Raw genomic sequence first — 19,049 nt, 5'->3', positions numbered from 1 at the left:
TCTTACTTTATTTACGGCTAATATTATATATCTTTTAACGATGCAAATTATGTCAAACTAGCTAACAGTGCTATAGCTTTTTGAAAAAGTTATTAACATTTAAAGCAATAACAAGGCCATTACCGTAAAGAAAAGTTTCATCATACACGTAACATTTCATTATTGTAATAAACAATTTCAAATATTGTGGATGTTTTATTACGTAATATTCCCATAGAAATAGTAACACCGAGATATAAAATTGTTATATCACCAATTCAGGCATTTTATTTCTTCCGTATATGCCGCTGTACGTTCCATTTATGTTTACATGTGTGCATTATTCGGACCAGGGTTGTCTCGTAATAAAACAATAACTACTACAGTACAGTTGCTATTATACCATAATTATTGGCTCTTAATATTTCAAGCTATGAAAAATTTGAACCAAATAATTGTCATACAATCGTTTAAGCCTGGCCATCGTTGTAAAGGCGCTTACGTAATTTTTATTCCTTACTCACGTTCTTTATTTTAGTGTTTCATACAAGATTTTGTAAATAACGCTACAGGATAATTTAAAAAACAAACTTTAACATTTTTGTATTTTTACAGACTACTATTATGGGTCATAGAAATACAAAATTAAAGTCAAAATTATGATTTTATTTCTACAATTGACAGCCCTAATTCGTACCCTCCATGTTTTATAGCATAGCAAGTTATATTGTTACTATATAGTGCCACTTATCCTTTGTACGAAAAAGGAGGAGTGAATAAAAATAGGTACCTATTTCTAGTCGTAAAAGGAGCCATGTGGTGTGTTATCTTCTTTTATTTATTTTATTTTTTTGTTGAAAGGTATGGTATGGTAATGAGGCTGTCGAACAAAAAACTGGAATAAAAATCTCATCTCAAATAGAGACAGCATTTATGTTGAATTGTTGATGAATTATAATTATCTTGAAATTTGAGTTACCTTTGCAAAATAGTTTCATAATTTAATAAAACTGGTTCAGATAACATTAATTATTTTAAATGCATTAAGCTTTATTCTGCATTGCATTACTTATTTTAAAATCAGCATCGAGAAGACTATAGACTCTATCCGATTATTGTCTCTACTGGGCAAGGAAATTCGCAAAAAAAATACATACAACTAAAATTTATCGTGTTTAATCCGTAATATCGCGAAAACGTTGATACCTATTGCGAAATGCGATTTTTTTTGCGAAACGAGTTAAATCAAACAAAGAAGTTAAACAACAGAATTCATATGAACACGGTAAATTAATTCTGACAAAACTCCATTACGTTTAAAACTCATAAAATTTCGAGTACTTACACATAATGTTATTATAACGACGTAAGTACATTATAACTTGGCCATAATTGAGTTCAAACTGTAAATCAACTGTTTCAAAGAAGTAACCAATTTTCAAACTTTGGGCTTCCGTTTCGCGGTACATTAGGTTTAAGGCGTGTTATTACGTTATAAATTATCAGGCAATGGATGAAAGGAAAAATATGTGAAAATTTATTTTTCTTGATTGTTTTTTTGTACAAAGTTGCTTGGATTATTCTTGGGTCAAGTTTAAAAGCGAAAACCCAATAAAAAACGAACACAATGTGTGTTCGATTTTTTTGCTTGGTACTTCTAAATATAATATAAATAACCTATCAGATAAATAATCTCTAAGGTTTACTTTTCAATAAACCTATTATTTACGAATTCTTAATAAAGTTGGTGAGAACAGGATAAACAACACACTTTCAATATACCACGGGTGTATTATGAATTTGTTCATGGCAGCCATGTTAGCTTTGGCAAAAAGGTATCCACAAACTTTTTTCCCGCTCCGTTCATCAAACACCCCGAGCAATACAATGATAAAAGTTTTTGTCAGTAGAGTCTGTTTGAATAAAAACTTCATTACAGTTCACGACCAGATTCGGGTTCACCCCAAAAGAGTCGGTATTGATCAAAAAGGTTGGTTAACGGACCAAGGCTTTATTCTTTGATCATGTATTATCCTACAAACAAATAAATTACATTTTGTACAGCTTTTTTTTAATACACAATAGCAATCTAAGCCTATAGTAAGTTTCAATGGGAAAAAATATTACGTGTTACTATGAACTAGTTAGACTACAAAGAGTAGTCTATTCTTTGTCGGAAACGATACATCCTGTAAAAAGAAATAAATAGTACCCTTTTACATAATAGTTACGACGAAATAGCCCATTAATGTACTCCGCATCCGCGGACAGTGGAGCGAAAATATTTTACGTGGCCAAAATCTTAAGAAGAAACATTACACATCATGAAACAGCGATACAAAAGTTTCTTATGGCCGTTTAAGAGTGTTTGGCGTGAATACGTCGTTATATGGCCTAATGGAGATTAGAAACAAAGTTATCGGAATGTATTAAACTTCTATATTTTCCCCATTTATAGCTTCAGTAATCCTATGGAATTTTGACCGCTTTGGGTCTCACCACTTTTCTTTTCGTTTTAATTATATAAAAACTAAAAGCTTGAATATTTCACTAGGTTTTTCACGGTGCTTTTTCTGGGCGCTCTGTTGTATAACTTAGTTTAAAAACCATTTCTATTCTTTGATCAAACGAAGTGAAATAAAATAAAACTGTTAGTCGCTTTTCTGTCTTCTTTTTTGAAACTGAATTCAATACAAATGGTGCTGACACTGACGCTAGAATATAAATGTTATATTTGTTTGTCTTTTGTGGCAACGATCACAGCTTTTAAACACGAATGCTTTAAAAATCCTGAATTCGATCACTAGAATGAGTATAAGTGGGTAATTCTGACAGAATGAGTTTTGATTACTGTTCGTCTTTCGTCGTAATAAAAGCAATTGGATGAGACTTTACCGTCATGAATTTGAACTCTAATAGCCTTGTCTTCAAACTTAATATTAGCTGAACAACATTTAATATTGATTCCAGAACTTTCTTTGGGGAAATTACAAAAAACAATCAAAATCAAATCATTTATTCATTTAGGTCAAATATTGACACTTATGATAGTCGTTACAATTACTGAATCTACCACTAGCTCGGAAAGGGGGTAGAGCCTTATAAGAAGAGCTAGCAAGAAACTACAATACAATGGTAATACACTGGCAAAAATGTAATAAAAGTAATTGCAGTCATCATGAGAACAGATGATTCACAATAACAATTCATTCCGGACGTTCTAATTTAATTTTAATGTATTCGTTATTTAAAACAACCCTAATATTGAACCCGCGTCTGTTTTTATTAAACGACGTATTCTATATTTAAACCCAAAACTCAAAGTCGCAGATGCAAGTAATTGTTTTAATTTCACACGTTTCATCAGAAAAAGGAAAAATTGCAACAAAATGAAGGTGAAGTTAGTACAAACATTACCTTTTTATTTCAAGGGATCAGAGTGTGTGGGAGACAAAGCCATTTATGTTACGTTATCTTACGTGAACGACAAAGTTTTTGCCATGACAATTACACGTGAAGCGAAACAGGGCAAAGACGTTGCGACATTCAGCCTGCGGGACTTTCGTTAATGTTAAATTATTTATTTATGAGAAACTAAGGGAAGAACCCCAAGTTAAATTCTAAGACATAATTGAATTTCTAGAAAGTTTAACGGCTCGAGTTTGTGGTGCGGTAGTGGAGGACTAAATGGGTGTATTCAGTGTCTCCGTTCCGGCGGTTAGTTGTTTGCAAAATTCGGACAGAATTTAATACTGCGGCAATAAATTCTTTTGTTTATAACATTAATATCAATTTAGTCTGTCTCGGTAATATCAAAATACTGCGGTGTTCTGTTACGTTTAGTAGTTTTGAAGTGAATATAATAGTTAACGTTCCCGACAGCAACAAAATATTAGAAAATAGTAGTGATGTTACTGCCGTAATGTTTTATAACTACAAAATATGAATATGAATACGTTTTTACACTACAATAAAATAATATAATCCTTACATGAAATACATACTTATGCAATCTTACTAAAAATACTAGATGAACTATTTAATGATTTTAATTAAATGTTTGTTTATTGTGCGAAGCATAGTATGTGACGGGAAGATCATATTAGGTCGGAGAAAAACAACATTTTTGTTAATTACATGTCTAACAACTTCAATGTCATGAATTCAACAACAGCAAACCTAACATTTTAATTTCAAAAGAGATTTTAAATACAGATTATTTAGACATTGTACATAAATTTAGTACTGGCGATATTAAAGAAATAAATCAGGGGAGTTTTCGAGTTGCCGTCCATTGTTTTCACTCTACAACAGATTTATCTGGCCAGTTGAACCAGAAATTATTGGTTAGATGCCCGTAAAAAGGACACCTAATGTGTCTCTCTTAAAGGCTTTTTTTACACCAGCCATCGATTTTGCTTAAACGTATTAGTGAGCTCAATATATTTTTAGTAGCACAAGTGTTGTGTTTTTGAGCGTTATAGAGATTTATGCTAATGCTTCCTCTCTAATTTAGGTCTCAGGTATGCGAATTCGTTTGATAAATTAAAAATCTACTCACATAAATTATATTTCATTATCAAAAAATATCTAAATATATTACAGAGTTCTTTACAGTTTTTCTACGTGACTTTTGTGGAATAAACTCGAGGTCTACTAGAACTACTAACAAGCATATTTATCACGAACGGACGGCGATATTTTGCACGATTTCCAAACAATATTCCAAATATAACTAAGCGCATAGAGGTTCAAATAATCCTTTTGCTAGACAAAAACTATCTAAAACATGAGCTTATTATGTGACAAGTTAATGGTTTTCTAAACACTGCTAGACTGTATAGTGGAAAATAATATTTTATAGTTCAATTTCATTATAGTAATAAAATTCCGCAGTAAATCCAGAGAGCTTCGAATTCAAAATCCTAAATGTTCAATCTCCAAATTCTGTAGGCATGGCTGAGGGCGGGTTTTCGGCGAGATAGCACTACCGTTGATAGAGATATAAAGTCCCCGCTAAGATTAAGATAAACGTGGTAACGCTTCAGTTATAAATCTTTCGGTGGGTAGATAAAAGGCCGGTCACGTGGACTGCGTGCCACTGATTATTTCGGATATCGGATCACAATATATTTTTAGCTGTTTTTTTAGTTATTTATAAAAAAAATATCTTAAATAATATATTGTATTGTTTTCTGTCTGTTCCGTTTAAAAAAAAACAAATGTTTTGATAGTTAAGTGTAATTGTTGACTTAATAAAAAACAATTGAAACCAAATAAAAATACCTACCTACTAGCATCTCCTTTAAACTGATACATTGAAAACAATTCGTAACACACTTGATTATTCAAATAGGGGGTTTGGGACAGTCAATATAAATGGTCGCCGCATGACAAGGTTTTCTAACTTTTCAAGCTTGTTTAAAGTTAGCGAATGTAACCTTATTCACAGTTGTTCATAATGATCTTTTATATCTTCAAAATAGCTTTTTAAGATTAAAAACTGAACACGTTATTTTAAGTCGCATTATTTTTATTATTCCTTATAATTCAATTACGCAAATAAAATGTTTTGAAATATTACAAAAATACATAACTAACAAAATCGGGCTAACTATCAAAAAAAAAGTCTAAATAAATTCAAATACAAAATGATTGAGTGCAAAAATAGCGAATAACACTTTTGAAACTCTCGAGAAAAATATTCAATTAACCGTTAATCATTTTTATTTTTATCCAAGGATATTTTCGATATCCAGCCCCAAAATAACATTAAAGAGCAAAATTTATAAATTGAACAAAGCAAACCTCCGCAAAACTTAATCAATCACAAAAAAATACAAAATGTAAAATAAATATGGGTCATTATTCACTAAAATACAATACCACAAGAATCTAAGCATAAACTTCTTACCCATATTATTCAAAACCTAAATCTGGATGTAGCTAACAGATTCCATTGGAGCGTTAGTATTTTTTTCAAATAAATAGTTTTTTCTGCGGAAACCCGGCACGGCCCACTGTCCGCAGTATCTGACGTGGGCAAAAGATTTATATTCCCATAATGTCGGCTAGACAATACGTTCGGTATATTTTTCTTAGCGTTCTCGACGCTTTTATAAAAACACAAATTTACTGGGTACAGAAAATAATGTGGTTTTTCTTTCTTTTGGTTCATAACATGGAAGTAGTAAGAGGACTCTTTATTATGATGATTGTACTCTTTGATACTATTTTGGAATTGATAACAATATCATATTATTCTTTACCAAATTAATTGTGTTTTGTTGATGTAACCCATGCAAGGATTTTCGTTTGCTTTTTTTGGGTTCAGAAAAACAATTTATCATTTCACGTTAAACGTACGTATTTTTACGGATTTAAATTAAAATATGAAAAGATTTTTATTGAAAAACACTGTAAAACATAAAGCGGATTCTTTTTAACAATATTTATTATTTCGGAAGTGTTAATTATGCAAAACAGAAACTATTGTTTGAAATTGCAAATGGAATGTTACCGAATTGAATACCATAATGAAATGGCCGTATATTTTGGAATGCTATTAAGATCAAACAACATCTCTACATCTTCCCGTTTTCACAACGCTTTTTTAAAACGACGAATACAAAATGTCTCCCCCTGTCTCTTCGATATCAACACATCAACAATTGAATTTTAATGGTAACAGAATAAAATTACACCCACCTCCCGAGGTCACGATACGATTTACACAATTACCCTAAATTCACATTTTCCCCCAATATTTTTCATTTCATTCATTGTCCTCAATTATTTGAATCACAAAAGGAAAAAAATCACGAATAGGTCATTCATATTAATATGAAGAATATAAAGTCGTTTTCACACGGCGCGTTGCGACGACGCGTTTCCGCGAGTCTCAATTTGCATGAAATACGTTTACCCGCAAGGAGTATGAATAAAACAGGCATGCATTTGAAGCGTCTATCAATTTATTTACGCATAACGCTCAGCGAAGCAAAAACATAATTAGGAAATTGCGACGTAGATCGTAGAATCAATGTTGACAAGCATCGTTTTATTTTCCGTTAGATCATAATATCCTTGTGTAACATAATTTATTCCTTTATTAGTGTCTAATATTTATAATTCTTTTTAAATACTTTTGAACTTTTTACAAATGCTGATAGATTTGTGGTGTTATGGAGTATCTTTACCCCTCTTTATTTTGTTTATTCCAAGACTACAGATAGTTTTTAGTATAATATTATTAAAGCCATAATAAACAAAACATATATCATAATAAAGAAGCGTTTCATTTAAGTGCTTGAACTGTAAGGTGAGCGCAGTAGCGTTCAGTCATAATTGAATATTAATATCGCTAGTAAAAAGTTATGAGTGAACACGCCCTAATTAAAAACTTGAGGCGAAGTGAAAGTAAATTAGAGGTGTAGTTCATGTGGTGATCTACTATTTTATTTATGCCTAAGATTTATAATATAAATAAATATTTAATTTAAATTTTTTCAATGGATGCCTTGTCGAATATTGTTTCTACATACTTAAAATATACTAAAGTATATAAGTTTTGATCTAAGTAGTAATTATTATACCTATAAAACTTGTAAAGGTCAAAGTTTAGGTTTGAACTACAACTTTCTGCGTGGGAGGCAAATTATTATTATACTTATCGGTATAAAATATGAAATTACAACACGTAGGTATTTCTCTAACACATTCTCCAGCATTACTGAATTATTAGTAAGTATGTGGTATCAATACTAAAGGAAATCATCCAGGCTCCATACATTTTTGGGCCTTTTTCAAAGTGCCGGCCAACAAAAAAAAGTGGCATATATCGATAGAACTAGCCATTTGAAGCAATAGGGATCGAGGGTGCGGCCTCTTGGGTGCGAGTTGGATTCCCCCGGCGCCCCAATGCGTCGCCACTGGACTGGTCACTGGCGACTAGCGCAAGGTCAGCGCATCCCCCCTTAGCGAACCCAAGGGGCTGCACCCTCGATTGTGTGCAACTAACAAACCATCGTCTAGGTAAGAGGTCACCTAGAGTGTTGCCGTTGGGTTTTTATATCCGACTCATCGGCATGTGGAACAATATTTTGTGCTTCAGGCAAAATTTGTGATGAGGGACCTTGTTATGAGGACACATGTTGCGGTTTAGAGGGTATGCCCGCCCTTCTATCGGAATTTGCACATAGCCCGGCACTCCACCCTGGGTGCTTGTGTATGCATAATGCGCATACGCACCACTCCCATCGTCGTGAGCCGGGGCGATCACATAACGATTCCGATAAGTGTGTTACAGTAGGGAATTACATACAAATAATACTGATGAGCTCGAGTTGATGCGGTGATGACCCGTTTCTGAGTTGATACGTGTGCTTACGACCTTACATCAACTTCAGAGTGGTCGCTTCACAATCAAAATTGCTTTAGATAGTTAATTCTAGCAAAATCAATCATTATTTATGTTTCATAGCACTTCCAGAAATGAATAAATGTTTGAATATTATGAATCTTCAAACCTGTATAACTCAGTTCAAAGCGATCCTACCGGTTTCGTGCCATACTAACTATTGCTTCAAATGGCTAGCTCTATCGATACATGCCACTTTTTTTCGTTGGCCGGCACTTTGAAAAAAGGCCCAAAATGGATGATCTCCTTTGTATCATGGACTCTAGGACACGAAAACTATTTGAAATTGAAGAAACACAACATCACACCAATTAATTAAAAAATTGTATTGTTATTAATTTTCCTTTCATGGAAATAAAAAAAATATTTAAAATTGTGTTTATATGAAGTCTGCTACAATAGTCATTTATATTCAAAAATAATACACAATACGAAATGAAAAACATTGAAAACACTTCAAATACTGTGAAACTTGCAAATTGTTTCAAGTATCGTATGAACCCCGAGAGAAATCTCCAACTACCATTATAAAAACTTTGTAAAAACGTAATAACTGAGTTCAAAACAATAATTAGTATTTGCAAAGAAAATCTTAAAAGAATTTTGTGTACTGATTCTTTTCAGTTGATTAATAAAAATAATTTTCTTGTAATTATAGTTTTTTTATGTGAAACGAAAAAGTTATGAAAAAAAGTAAAAACAACACGTACAATCTATACTAATATTATAAAGCTGAAGAGTTTGTTTGTTTGTTAATCTCACGATCTACTGGTCCGATTTGAAAAATTCTTTCACTGTTTGAGAGCCCATTCATCGAGGAAGGCTATAGGCTATATAACATCGCGCTACTGTTATAAGGGGCGGAGTAGCAACTAAAAATGTTACAAAAACGGGGAAAATTTTTACCCACTCTCTTAGGTGACGCAAGCGAAGTTGCGCGGGTCAGCTAGTGAAGAATAATATTATTCTTTTTATACATTTTAATACATTTTATTTGATCATGTTCCAAAGTTTGATGGAACTTTAAGAATAGTACAATTAGAGCGCTCTAAGAATATAATCCTGATTTTAAAGTTGCATCACAATATTTATAGAGTTTTCAACAAGGATGAACAGCAAAGCAAGAGTAGCCATTTTTTCATATAATTCACAAACGATATTGTGAAAAACTTCTATCATACCGATACCCTTTTTAGATGCAAAACCCGAGTGGAATAATGAGGAAATGCTTCAAGCAGCTTGGGGCGCTGTGATTATCAACAAAAAGAAAAAACACAATTAACTAGACAGGTCCGTTGAAGAGTTGAATCCTTCTGTTTTAATTAAAACTGTGGTATTTTTTGTTTTACAAATACATTTTTTTTTATTTTGCGAAACAAAATATTATGTTTTGCGCAATGATTTGCTGAAATTACAATCAAGAATCATCAGAAAGATCAACGTAAAAGTGTAAAAATATTATTTTCTTTAGCGATAAGCACGCTAGAACAAGCTGCGCTCCCAATATTATTGAACTCTTGTGAAACATGCACAGCTCTACAAACAAAATTATTTTAAAAGAATAATATGAATGTGGGTTCCATAATATTAGCAATCTTCTTAACCCATTGTTAAGCCCAAAGGCTTTCGTTGGCTGATAGCACTATTTGAACATAATATTAATATGATTAAATAGACCACAATTAGATCTAAAAACCGAAATAGCGACTAGAAGTCCTAAATCGAATGATTATTCATTTTATATGTCCTTATCCCAATGAATAGATCAACAGACTAACTCAGCTTAAATATAGCCTATTCAGTCCATTCCGTGAGTAACATACTGTCAAGCATTTTGCCTCGTGTAACCTAAACAGCCAAATCGATTCGGACAAATTAGGTGTCGTGGGAGTCGTCAAAGTGTCTACTCTAGCGTAACACCAGCCAGTTAAACGCTAAATTGTTCGTTTGACGTTCTAAATGACATAGCGGATTTGTTTTCTGTGAGATCAATGAGCTTTGGATGCAAGAGAACCGCGTTTGTATCGTTCAAATGTCAAGCGTTAGGAGTGTTTGATGTTTAGACGTCAGTAGTCAATTTAGTACATAATGCTAGTATTTCTACTTGCTTACAAATTATACTAATCATCAACATAATACTAGTCATCTTTCATTATAGTTTCAAAAACTTTTAACTTTACTTTACTATTATCCATGAATAATTAACATAACAGGATAATCACTCATACAATTTTTTTATGTAGACTTTTTCATCAATTTATTTATGATATTCTAAAATTATAAACCAAGGACTCTGGTTATGAATAACTCGTTAATATTTGTAATATCGAGAGCAGTACCATAAAGCAATATTAGCTTTGGAGCTTAACGAATTCAACAATTTGTGCAGTCGCATAAACTATAACCCTCGTTCTAAATCGTTTACAATAACCTACAGACTATTTACAACTTTATTCTTTTGACTTAAGGCTTATTTTTTATTGTTCTTGGATTCGAATTCATTCATTCAAGTTCATGCGGGAAGGTCATCCAAACAATATCGAGTTGAACGATAATAATGAACCGTACAGTTGTAATAATTCACATAAATTGTGAGAAGGAATGTACCTACTTTAGTAACGTTGAATTATGTTCCACTAATTCGAATATTATTACTATGCTAATTCGCTAGGGTAGTTCTTTATTGACTCAGTCCGTGCAGCTGCAACTTTTGATCATAAAGTACTTTGTTTAATTCGAACTTCGTTTAAGATAAAGTTATTATTTCCTATCATAAAATTCTCTGAAGCAAGACGGCGTTTCAATTGTTCTTGTAATGCGCTTAGTTAGTAACGATAGTTTCCATATCATGAGCTCACCATTCACTACCGGATCCATCAAAGCTTTAGCAAGAGAAAACTTAAATAAACGTTTAAAGATTTTTGTAGGAAATACAGAAGCACATAAATATTCATTGCAACTCTATGCTACAATATAAGTTCAAGGACCGTCTTTTTCATTACACCCTTAGACCTCGCATTGAATAATATGAAGCTTAAAAGAAAAAAAGAATTGTTGCTGATAGGTATTTTCTGATTAGGTGTTTACTTCGTGATAATAAGGAGCTTTGCTATAATGCTGTTGAATCTCACGTACTAAATTGCAATGAAGATATTTTTATAAGAAAATCTTTATTAACCTAATATTGGTAATGCCCGATACATTGTCATAGGTCTGGCTCTAATATCCACGTAATTTGGGCCTGGATAAAACCAGCTTGCTTCAATATGATGGTCACGATACTAATACTTTCATTAGATACGCTTATAAATATACATTTTCATAATAGAGTATTTTTCAAAAGAAAAAAAAATCACAAATCTCAAAATTGTATTTGGAGGGTTGATGATTTCGACTTACTTGTAAATGTAAGGTCCCACGGTTTTAGCCAAAAGCAAATTTCAACTTTGTTTTAGAATGGATTTAGATACGCTATACATGTAAATACGCTTAATATGTTCGATCAACAAGAAGAATTGTTGGCAAAAATTGCTAACTGATATCTAAAGTATACATAAAAGCTTTTTCTCAATGTTTCCTGAACCATTGTTACATAGTAATATCACTATATTATTATTACCGCTATTTTGCAAGTAGATCCCAGATGACCATCCGCGTACCCAATACGTTTTCCCTGTTAATATAAAAGCAGGAAAAATGTACTTATTTTCGTATCTATGACAGAGAAATTACTCTATTCAGGTAACGTTGAATAGAATGGAATGGCTTCGTTTCATAATAAAAGCAAATATTCTTGTTATATACTGAGAGAATAGAGGTGACTCTTGAAAGGATTTATAAATATAAGTAGTTGTCTTTCAGAGAATTAGGACGTTATATCAAATGAAATTAACTTATTTATTTGCAAAAAAGTATTTATCCGAGTTATAAGTTCCGTGTATATGCCAAAGATGTTGATTCATAGCGTTTCCAAACGTGAGTCTAACGCCCTAAACAGAGGTTCAAATCAGAACACTGCTAAAAATGCCCAATTAACTCAATTGAGGGTATATTTAGCTGGATAAATAGTTTGGACTATGGATACAAACAGCATTGTTATATTATTATTCACAACTAAATTCCAACATATTATGTCCTAGGGATTCCAGAAAACGGTCTCAGCAAGAAAATACAAAAATTCTTAAATGGAGAAAACAAAATTTAATCCCAAAATACGTTTACAAATACAATCGAAGTGTTTTTTATAAAGACTCGCTTCGCCAAGTTTCTGCGGCCGATATTTCAAAGTACAACAAAAGGATTTGGAACAAAAAGAAGCACTATCCCGTATAGCCGTGGGCAAAGGCTAGCACTATTATAAATCTGTTCAGAATCTTCGAGACACTAAAGATATTTATAGAAGTTATTTCAAGCCGCTGGAAAATAATACAATATCCGCTAGATACCAAAATGCAGTAATTCTTCTGATGCGATTTTGCTTTTACCTTTCAACACAAATCAAATCTTTAATTAATTATTTTTGGTTTTAAGTTAACCTTAAGTTCTCTAATAAATAGTCAGTAAATCGCAATTTATATAACTTTGATTTGAACTACAAAACTACACAACTTGTATTGTATTGATCAAAATAACATAACTTTTAATATAAAATCATTCGTAGGTACGGTGAAAGCTCGCAATACGGAAATTTTACTAAGAATACGTATCTCACAAGCAACAAAAACACTGCGTAAAAATCTTTATCACATTTTCCTTTATATACATTACAACGGAGACCCTGAAAGGGAACCGCGGTCAATAGTTATGGGCATATCACATTATAATCGTACATTCCACGCCACGCAATGTTCTCACGCCACTACCCTATCACGACATAGTTTATAAAACAAAGGAATTACTACTTGAAACGTTACATGCTTTCTGATTTTTGATATTGAGCCCTTGAAAATGGAAACATTTTTTTAATATGAACGAATAACGGTACCTTTTGTTCGTCATGTGTCATGTTTGACAAACTTGATTATAATATTTTGTGTTATATTTTTTACAGTTAGAATTAGGCGAAGGGCAGTCAATAATTTTCGATAAATAAAAAAAAATGGTATCAACTCGATTCTCAAGAGTCCATAGTGTTAGGGTGGTATTAGACCATTAGACCCAATTGATAGCTTTGTTAGCTTTGATAAATACTTAAGGAAGTAATTATACTCTAAGAACAATATTATTATTTTTAGTAACATACAAAATTATAGAGTTTCATTTCATCTCAATTCTCACCAATAAAAACCTGCATTATTCTGAAGTTTCATAGTATTTTATGACGATAAATAGTTGAAGAAGTGAGAATCTTTCAACAGAGGCGAAGTAGCGAGCAAAGCTCGTCACATACAAACAAACTCAGGTTTCACAGAAACTTCCATGTTCAAAAGTAACATTCTACCTTCTTACAAAATGCAGGAGAAAACTGAGAGGAATGTTTATAGAAACTAACAAATAACACGCTGAAGTATGTTTAGCAAGTTACATGTTCTGTTAAACCGAGAGAACTTTACTGTGAACCGCTTTCGCGATACCTTGCTACTTTACGAACTGCAATAATATAGGTGTTTACAACAACTGAACACTTAAGAATAGAAATAATGTATCTTTAAGAATTGGAATAGTCGCTAAGTTTCAGACGTGATTTTTAAACGTACAAACTCACAATATTGGTCTCTGTTTCTTTCTTCAATTTCCTATGGAATATTGCCCATAGCGGCAAACAGTCGGGAGTCTTGGGTAAACTAAACACATATCGTTATCTACCTTTCGGATGTACCATGTATACATTGTTATTACGTTAAAAAAAATAGAATTCAATGAACTGAATTTTCTCTTCAATTCAATGATTAGATAAAATGGGACTACGTGAAATGTTTCTAAAAGTACCTATAACGTTTTGAAATAACTGAAATATAAAAATCTGTGTCAATATTATTACTCTCATTTTTTCTTTGTAGCGGTGGGTTCGTTTGTACAAGTAAGTACTTGAGTGTTAAAACAAATAATAAATTCAAGGAGATAATCTTTGAATGAATGTGTACCGTCCACAACGAAAGCTTTAAGTATTTCTCTGGAGACGTTAATGCTTGTCTACTGTTAATTTTAACCTTCTATACCAGATTATAACTTGTTTTAGGTACTTTTCGCATATTTTTATAAGACTGATTTTGGTTATTTTATTTGAGTGGCATAAATGAAATCACAATGTGTAATAAGTTATACTAGATTCTACTTATTTTAATAGATTCTGAGGAAAATATTTTAGCGCAAATACCAATTTATACAACATTGTTTGAATGGGTTTTATATAAGGCATCTTTTAGACATATTTAAAACATTTTTGTAAGGAAATCCATAGTAAGATATAATGTGAAACTTTAACTGTCCCAGTTCATTGTAGAACAATATTTTTGTCACCGAAATTCACTAGAATTTTTTACACAAAGCTTTGTTGCTAGCCGTACTATAAAAAATCCAAATTACCCTCGATTTTCTTCTTTGTAAATATGTAAATGATGTCTCGAGGTCACCGTTATCTGTCTAAGATTTATTATTTAAGAATGAAGTGGGCCGGTCATTTCTGTAAACAATCGCTTTTGCCGCAAATTTATTGAATGACATCAACGGGTTTTTATTTCAAGACAAAATAAAGGGTAGGCTTTTATGTTCGTGTTTTTCTTTGGTATTCGTTTTATTTTGAAAAAGTCTGTAACAGATTTAAATCTTTAAGCTTGAGTAAAGATATAGTTGGTATTTGAAATCTGTTTGTGAAGTGCAAAGATAAGGAGCTTGTTGCTAAGTGGTTTGAAGCGTACAGAGGTAAAATTATAAATAGATATCAAAAACAGTGGTTCGAGTTACATTAGATATTATGAAAAAAAAACAAGTTTATAAATATTTTATCCTGAAGTGGAAGAGAAAGGTTAGGAAAGCTGACCCCACTACCATATGGAATCCATAGCATAGAAGAGAGAGAGAGAGAAATACTTTATCCTGACTTCAAAGTATGCACGATCTAAAACAGTAACTGAAATAATGCACGCTAATATAAACTTTCAGAAAAAATCCTGCACTTTAAAACGAGTCTCTATTCTCGAGTGGCCAGAGAGTTATTTATAAGACTTACTTCCGTATGCAATGGTTCGAAAGTTGGTCATTACTGCCTGTGGATTACCGACGTTAAACTATGTACTTGAACCAACTAATTAGGATTAAGCTTTGTTTCAATGTGCTGGATTCGCTCGAAATAAAAGCCGAGAAATTAATCCCATTACTATTTTAGTACCTGCATGAAAAATCCATTGAGACGTACAGAATATTTTTTCATCAATGTTTTATACATTCGTATATTTTACAGTATTAAAATAGAATTTGGTCAGATTTGTGTTGCTTTGTTAAGGTCGTCTATTGTGAAGACGGCAAAGGGACAAGACACGAAATGAGGTAAAGACTGTATTGGAGCTCCGCAGTGGGATCCGCATCTGGGGAATTGTGTCAACAACATTATTGAAATCATTTGCTTTTACTTTTCCGAGAATGTCAACAATTACAGAAAAATGTGCAACAAAATACGAAAACAAATTACTAAACTATGTTATTGAGTTTCGATTTCCATTGCAGTACTTTTCATATTAGAACTAAGGCTCATAATCCTATGTTTCTACCTGTATACTGACCGTACCAAAGGTTGCTTTATTTCTCTGATTATTGTTTACTGAACACTGAGCTGTGACTACGACTATGAGCAGACCAATAGTGATTTGATATCATTGCTCCAGATCCCAAAGGGGCTTCATATATATTAAGGCCGTACAAGCTGAACCCTCAAACCCACACCCTCACACTCTGCAGGTAATTAACGCAAACAGTGTAAACACTGAAACATAAAATCGGAAAGTCGATAATGAAAACGACTTTGTTCTTTTTATTTCTATCTCTTTCGTTTTATTAGGCATTAACGGTCGTACATCGGCCCTGGCCCTTATCTGTCTGGTGAAGATTTATATAGGAACCACTCCCACGAATTTTACAGGCTTACTGTAAAAGGAAAATTACTGTTGAGAGAGATTTTTTAAAAGTTAATCTTAGCTGTCTTCTGTCCGAAATAATTTGCTTCGCAGCTAAAAGGATTCCGTGGATGGTATTTTATTTGTGAGCCTACGTGTGACGTAATGAGTTTTCAGAAAGCCTTTAGAGAAAGGAACAATGGGCATTAAGTGAGAACGCAAAGTGCTATAAACGCTGCAAATACAGAACTATTAATTCTGCAAGAAGTAGCACAAGTAGGTTTCGTTTGACCGAATTTCTTCATACGCGAATGCAATTAAAAACACAAAAGACCACCTACTGAGTAAGCTCGGCTGTGGTGTATAATTTTAAATTCAGTAACGTTTCTACAAATTTAAAATTAATCAAGTAACGTTATTCTACTTGAATATTAACTAGTATTTCTAATAACTATTAGAAGTCTTCAACCACTTATTATTATTACTCTACTTTAAGTCTGTCTCATTTATTTGTATTTTTTTTTCTCTTTGCAATTCTTTGTGAAATTATAGCCTACAGCGACGTTTGTTTTATGATAAATGTCGTGTCGCCTATTTGTATAGATCAAAAGGTTCTTAAAAACCAAACGTTCGAGTTCTGTATGAAAATCATTAGTGGTTTCACATAAGACGAAAAGTTACTATAAATAGAATAAATTGGAACAAACAGGTGACAAGCTTCACTGCCTTAAAGCGTTGTTGGGTAACGCAACTTGTGTCAATGTTACTTCAAAGGGATTGAAGGAATTCTGGTCGTATTTGTATAGTTATAATAATATATGCCTGTGTTTAAAACAGGGGTGACAAGAATTTCGTGAGGAAGTTCGCATTCGGAGAGAGTGACAGAGATAGAAAATTTACAGACGAATAGGCAACATGTTCTAATTTTAAATTCTATAATTACTTTGGCTTTGAAACTAGGTCGGTTAATCAAACGAGCACGTTATGTTTTGATAAGGCTTTGTTTCAACTGAATATAAATATTTAATTTGCTAATTAATGGTAAATTGATGCGTTGTAAGCACGTTTCGAAAGGATTGATTATATTATTATTATTTTCTGAAAAGGCGAACATACAATTAATGAAATGTAGAAAGATGTTGCATGTGCAAGCCGTTTATTAAAAAGCCCGTAATATGTAATCATAATAATAATCAACGAACTGGTCTTATTGAAGAATGCTAAAGAACCAAGTTCATAACATAAAAACGAACTTTCTTGTGTTGCCGTGAATTCCAAAGACATAAATATATCACTTATAAAACAGTGATTATGTTTAGGAGGCCATCATTATCCTTGCCATGTTACCAACTTGCTTGACAATCGCCTCCCTATCATCCGTCAAATATAAGTAACAACACACGTAAAGCACCGAACAAAAGCTGGTATTACATAAAATACGGACGTTACTAAAACAAATGTTAGTAAAGTACAAAATTAGGTCACCGAATATATTTTCGTACATAAAAGCCTGACATGGTCGTTCAACATAAGTCCTGTAATACGAACGTGTGTACTCACTGGTACAAACTTCATTACCATTCAGAACATGTAATGTCCTCCTAGCGGTCACGAATACGGGGAAAATCTTGAGACATTACCACACTTAATAAGCACTTTTCATGATTTCGGGGATTAAAGAAAAACAGGACAAGTTGCGGTAGTTGCTTGGATTAACTGCGCACAAAAACTTTCTTATATTTTCGTTCTTGTATCCAAAACAAACGATTACTGGGTAATTTCAAAATCATTTTGCTACTGTACTCTAGTTTCATAGCAAATTCTTGATACTTTATGTAGTTCATTGTCAATGACAAGCGTTGCGTTATTTGTTCAATATTACTATTTTAGTTACCTTTGGTTTTTATGAGAGGATAATACGCAATTATTACTGTTGTAGTCCAGCACCTACATATTTTAATGAAACCACATCTAACGATGGGTTTTTTGGAACCATAATCATGGGGGAGTATCAGTTTTATATTTTAACTACTGTCACTGCGTCATCAATTCCATAATTTTGTTACAAGGAGACATCACACACAATATAAGTATGACTTATATTGAACAAAAATGAAATTAAACACTTTTTTTCGAAAATAACATTCGAAAATAATGATTGTCTAAATACGAGAATATGATATCGTAACAAAAATTTGAATAATATAGTCAAAAAGCACATAATTAAACACAAAAGACACTTGTTAATATCGTTACGCCCATTGTGAACGTAGATTTCCAGAGGAGTGACGTAATTCTTAGAAGTGAGCCTGTTGTTTGAAATAAAAGCTTTGTTTGGCTTTTTTCAACGAGTGATTAAGACGACGATACGATGTAAGAGTGGCGTATTAAAAGGTTTTCTTTGAAATGAGACGTGATTTCGTTTATATAAGGTTAATGTTTAATCAAAATAGGTTTGAGAGGAATTTAGATGATGGGAAAAAGTAAATTATTTGTTTTTTTTTTTTTCTTGTAGTATGACTACGGGGAACTTGTGGATACATTACATTTAATTATTGTTTTTATTTTGGATCTTTATAGGTAGGTATGGTTTATGGGAAGAA

The 19,049-nt window shown here is 32.4% G+C and overlaps 1 protein-coding gene across 4 annotated transcripts in view; it reads right to left on the bottom strand.

Annotated features, from left to right (window-relative positions):
- LOC142973968 (MAM domain-containing glycosylphosphatidylinositol anchor protein 2-like) overlaps positions 1–19,049 on the bottom strand; it is a 213,239-nt gene that overhangs the window by 91,564 nt on the left and 102,626 nt on the right. The gene's annotated exons all lie outside the window — the stretch shown is intronic.

The sequence above is a fragment of the Anticarsia gemmatalis genome, chromosome 7 (genome assembly GCF_050436995.1).
Source record: "Anticarsia gemmatalis isolate Benzon Research Colony breed Stoneville strain chromosome 7, ilAntGemm2 primary, whole genome shotgun sequence".
NCBI classification, from domain to species: Eukaryota; Metazoa; Arthropoda; class Insecta; order Lepidoptera; family Erebidae; genus Anticarsia; species Anticarsia gemmatalis.
The sequence above is the reverse complement of the archived record's forward strand: the minus strand, read 5'-3'. Positions and strand labels throughout refer to the sequence as shown.